General features: G+C 36.4%; 1 non-coding gene across 1 annotated transcript; it reads left to right on the top strand.

Moving 5' to 3' along the window:
- Positions 1–672: 672 nt before the first annotated feature.
- TRNAA-AGC lies at positions 673–745 on the top strand. The gene has a single exon. It is a non-coding gene; the product is annotated as a tRNA-Ala (tRNA).
- Positions 746–6,000: the final 5,255 nt, after the last annotated feature.

Below are 6,000 nucleotides of genomic sequence, written 5' to 3' on the forward strand. Positions count from 1 at the left end.
CAGGACAGGGAACCTGAGAGGAGAAAAATTCGAGAGAAAGGGGGGGAGTTTCTTATTTTCAATTTCTCTTAGGCCGAATCTCCCATAATAGAAATTGAGACCTCAAGATTGCAATTTCTCTCCTCTTAATTGCTCTATCTTCTTCCCTCATTGCAAGTAATTGTATATAGTATCTATGTGGCTTCAATCTATCCAGGTCAATTATTTATAAATAAGATTTTAGTATGCGTATACCTAAAAGTAGACTAACACATTCTGTATTTTATTTTTCCCACGTGGAAGGATTATCTCGAATTCTAACCATTGGATGATTAGGAAACAATGAAGAATTGTCACATGTCAAATTTCAGATTGAGATTCAATGCATCCTCTCATATGTAAATTCATCTGCCCATTTATTAATTTTCAGCCCCACCTGAAATACCAAATGACAATAATTGGAGGGTGTACTACTTTACTTCCGAGTAAGGGTGAGATTCAATGCATCCTAGTCTCTTATGTAAAATTTACCCCAACCATGTGTGGCCATGCACTTCACTGTGGTCGCTTGGTAGTCCTTGATCTTTTTCAATACCTTATTTTATAACTTGGCAAACTCAGATTGGACTAAAATTTGATAACTGAATAGAGGATCTTCCTTCTTTATAAATATATTCTACTTAATTGATATAAGGGGATGTAGCTCAGATGGTAGAGCGCTCGCTTAGCATGCGAGAGGTACGGGGATCGATACCCCGCATCTCCATTAAATTTCTTCTTGAAACAACCTTGCTGCCTTTTTTTAAAGGCTGGGTACAACCACTATGAAAATGATCCCCTTGCACTTCCCATCCCTCTACCCGGTGAATGAGATCCCATTATTTTACGAACATACTAAAACCCTATAGGGGTTTGTGAACCCTAGGATGGTGGATGGAGAAAAACTTTCTTCTTACTTATATCCTCTCTTTTTATTTTATTTTATTTTTAGTTTTTTTCTTTGGTAGTAACCTCTCTTTTTATTTTCAACTAAAGAAATCAAGTCTTTCATTTTACATAAAAACCCTCTGCCCTCTTTATACCCGCATTGGTCAGTAGGGGGTCGCTTAGGTGCAAATGTGCAATGACACATTTGGCATCATAGAAACAGGGGCATATACAATGCGGTTAAGCCTAATCCAATGTGGGTGATATCCAATATTTAGAAATGGTTGTGCACTCTCAATGTTTCCCCCAACATTAAAGTTGTGATGTTTCTCCTACTTGTAATTCTGTTTTTTCTCCCTTTAACATGCATTGATAATATGTCAACTTTTCATATCCTATTTTTTTTTTTTTTTGGTGTTTCATCAGGTTTTAAATTTTCATGTTACACTAAGTTAAAGAACCCTTTATTGGCAAATTTAATATCTCTCTCTCCTAATATTTTTTGAGAAGTAATTTCATGTCATTCCATCAATTTGACAACTAAAGTTAAATACATGGCTAACCACCGCATCAATTTCATGCCATTTCATATATATGCATTAAAAAGTACTAAAAATAATGCTTTTTTTTTTTATCGATTCCAATATGGGTTTTATATTAGGGATGAAAATGGATAACCGAAATCCGAATCCGAATTCGCATCCGTATTCGTTTAGGGGCATCCGTATTTGTTTAGAGATATCCGGAAAATAATCCGAATACTCCGATTAAAATCCGTCCGAAAAAAAAGTCCGAATACTTAATAATAAAAAATTAAGTAAATAATGATTTCAAGGGTTTTTGAAGATTAAATAAGTTCTAGAATATGATGAAAAGAGAACCATGATCTAAGAGATATGGATTGAGAGTGAATTGTATCCGCTAGGGGGAGGAAGGTCCGGGTTACACAAGGCAGAGATGTAAACGGATGGTCGAAAATCCGAATCCGATACGCATCCGAATCCGTTTAGAGGTATCCGTATTCGACCAAGGAATATCCGTATCCGATCCGAATCCGATCCGTTTACATCCCTATTTTATATCAGTAGAAACTGAACCAAAAAGGTATTTCAGCATGATTCGATTCGGTTCAAAATAAAGGAGGCAGTTTCAATCGATTTGACTATTGAAAAAGAAAATATGCAATTTCCCAAACAAGACAAAATAAGGGGTTTTCTAATTGACATCCCTGAAGGTATCAAATAATTAATAATCTTACTATTTTGTTCTTTCAGTATTAAACACAATTTTTTCCATTAAAGGTAGATATTGTCATTTCACATGTGTTCACCAAATATGTGTTTATCAATGACCCCTTGTTTTTTATTCTTAAAATATTTCATATTGAAACAACTAAAACAATTTCAATTTTTTGACAAAAATATCTATTAACTATTTCATGCAATCAATTCGAATTGAAATAAAAATCATATCAAATCTAGCTTCAGTCGACCATGATTCAATTTTTGGTTTAGGTTAAAAAATTGGCACCCTCACCTTTCTTCTTCTTTTTTTTTTTTTTTTTTTTTTTTTTTTTGGGTAGAATTGTAGAAACACCTTCGCCCATTTCTTATAGAACACACAAGAAAGAATGAGAAAGTTCCCAAAAAATGGGCTTGGACCTTTCAATCAGAGACCCACTACACCCCTTCTCAAATGGGTATTCCAATCATTTACCCTAAGTCCTCGGGGGCCCAATCCAAACTGGGCCAAGCCCACCAGCCTCTGCATTATCCACCCTTTTTTTTTGGTAAAGGCTGCATTATCCAGCCTTACGTGGACAGAACTTGTGAACGAGTGAATTACTATCACCTTTTTCACCGAAAATAGCCTCACTTTCACCAAAAGAGTTGACGAAATTAAATGCTCTTAACAATAATGTCATTCTACTTTTCAAATAAATTACTTTTTTCATCAAAAAAAAAAAAAAAAAAGTGTAAAATACTCTTAGCAACTAAGGACTGGATTAACTTATTCAATATTTTTGAAAGTAGGGGAGATAAGTGTAAATAGTGAAACGTCATGGATGAATCAATAATCAGATGATAACACAGGGGAGGTACGTGTAAATTTTCCTAAAAAAACAAAAAAACAGAACCCATGGTTCTTCAAGGGGTGTCAATCCATTGGTTTGGTTCGAGCTGACTGATTTGGGCTAGTAGATCAATCGAAGCCAATGTTAAGCCAAAAGTCAGTTTCTGTTGGGTTTGGATTGGTTTCTTATCAGAAATGTGTTCATTCGGTTTCAGTTTTTTCATATATATGCATTAAAAAGTACTAAAATTAATGATCTATATTGATTTCAATATGGGTTTTATATTGGTAGGAACTGAACCATTAAGTATTTGATTCGATTCAATTCGAAATGAACCAGCCAGTTTCGATCAATCTGACAATTGAAAAAGATTATATGGTAATGTCCCAAACAAGACAAAATAAGGGGTTTTCTTATTGACACCCTGCCTTACTATTTTTGTCCTTTCAGTATTAAATACAAAATTTTCCAATGTAAATATCATCATTTCACATGCACTCAAAATAGTGTATATCAATGACACCTTTTGATACTTTTTTGGGTAAACAATAATACGTTTCGATATGATATAATGATGCGTCACTTTCAAATTATAGTTTCTTAATGAACTTTTAAAAATAAAACAAGTGATAATTAACGGAAAGTGTTAAGTTCTAAATATACTTACAGAGGAGTAATTCAGACACTCCCAATAAGTAAATTGAAGCGTCAGAGAATACCTGCAAAAGTAGGTGAACACTAGTACAAATACATGAGAGTGGCCACCATAGTTATTGAAGTATGTCCTTAGGCCTCTTCCTCAAGTAAATTTTAACCCTCCTTAAATACACTCACTGATGTACTCCACCAAAAATGGGTGGAATGGGGGATTAAGCACGGAGGCCAAGCTCCCTTCCCCCCATCATGGCTTTAATACTTGGATCAAAATCAGTTGAATTGGTCATGTTGATTCCGAATTGACCCCAAATCTATTCATATTGAGATCAACTGATTCCTACCGATTTTGAGATAATTTAATTAGGAATCAAATAAGAATCAATGAAAACCGATCCCATACTCAGTTTTGAATTTTAAAACCTTGGTTCTCTTTTTTCTTTTATTATTTTATGTAAAGATGTAAACGATTGATTCAAATGTTCCTTGACTGAATATGGATTCGAATTGAATTCAGGATTTTCGACTATCCATTTACATCCCTAATTTGTATAATCCAAACATTCCTCCCCGTGTTTGCTCTCAATCCATGTCTCTCAGTCGTTAAATCTTTAAGAACCCTAAAAAATCATTAAATAATTAATTTTTTATTATTTGTTGATATCTATTATTAGATAGATTTTTTTTCTCTTGAAATTATCCGAATTTGGATACAAATATCTCTAAATAGATACATATGCGAATCAAATTCGAATTCTCAACTATCTGTGTACGCACATATAACATGTAAGGATTTTTCACAATAAATAACATGTACGGAGTTCTAAATTGTCTATGTAATATAAGTTTATATAAGATAGGTTGCCCCCCTCCCCACTACCATTTCTATCTGGTATATACTATCAATTTAAGTGGGTCCCCATTACCATTTCAATAAATTTCCTTCTTACCAAAAAAAAACAAAAACATTTTTCATCAAAAAAAAAAAAAGCATTACACACCCAAAAAAAAAATAAAAATGTAGGTACCGAAGGAGAGAATTTCTGGGTCCACTCTTGCACCAATTATGCACTTACAATGATGGAGAACACATGAACAGCTGATCATTATCTAATAGTTCAAGATAATCCTCAGATTCCCCTTCGTCTTTGATTGCTATCTCCTCGTGTCTTTCTCTCTATGATCGCTTGCGATTCCCCTTCCCTTCTCCCTTAGCCTCTTGGGTATTAAGCTTGGTAGAGTGCCCCTAAGTCTCCCTGGTGCCTCGGTTATAGGAGTGTGATTTGGACCCTTCACCTAACCCACGTACTTGGCCTCTTTCCCTGTTCCCTGGTTAATTTCTTTCTTTATTAACAATGCTTTCCACAGTTTGAGCTCACTGCTTTTCTTTCCTTGTTTTCACTGTTGCTCTCTTTTTGGATTTCTGTGCAGTGCTCTGTTTCATTTTTGGCTCTGTGGAGAGTGGTCTCGTTTGAGGGTGCTTCTACCATAGTTGCTTGGTGGGATCTTTTGGTTTTTTTAGTGTTTTCTTGGTGCTTTTCTTTTAAGCTTCCTTGTCCTTTTCTTTTCTATTGCTTTCCTATTTTTGTTGGCCTGCTTCATTTGGCTCCCTTTAATATGTCTCAGTTTCGCTCTACTTCTGGTCGCTCTGGATCCGGCTCTCCTAGTCGAAGTCGCGGTGCTTCTGGCTCGAGGTTGGGCGGTTTTGACTCTTTTAGTCGCCGCCCACCGTCTACCCTGTGGAGATCGGATGAGGTGTGTCTGGGCTCGGGGAAGAATCTTTCGTCTGGGAAGAATGTGCTTTTTTCTTCCAGGATTCTGTATGGAGTTACTCTGGGGTTTCCTCGTCCCGGCTAAGGATATCCTTTGCAGTAAGCTGGTTAGCATCGGGAAACCTTTGGGCGCTGTGTATCTTTGTTGCTATGAGCTAGGAGGGTTTATGGTGGAGTTCAAGTCAGCTCTGGAAAGGGATAAAGTTTTTGCTCTGTCTCCTTGGCGGTGTGATAGATCGATGTTCCATCTTGCGCAACATGCACTTGATGATGACCTGTTTGCCTTTGAACGTGGGTCCATCACCATCTGGGTCCAAGTTAGTCTGGTGCCAACGGATGCCTTCTCTTTTGATTCCGTGAAGCAGGCGGTGTCTTTTATTGGAAAAGTTCTTGATTTATGCCTAACCCACGTCTAACTGGACTTCCCTCTGAAGTGGCGAAGGTGAAAATCTTGTTCCAGCGGTGTTACACTCCACAGTTCACAATAGTAGGGGTGACTCTCTCCCTGTGACTATCCATTATGAAGCTTTCAAGATTTGTTTCAGATGTGGAAGGTTCTTTCATGTGGCGGATTACTGCTCTTTCTAACACTTG

The sequence above is a fragment of the Telopea speciosissima genome, chromosome 2, assembly GCF_018873765.1.
Source record: "Telopea speciosissima isolate NSW1024214 ecotype Mountain lineage chromosome 2, Tspe_v1, whole genome shotgun sequence".
NCBI classification, from domain to species: Eukaryota; Viridiplantae; Streptophyta; class Magnoliopsida; order Proteales; family Proteaceae; genus Telopea; species Telopea speciosissima.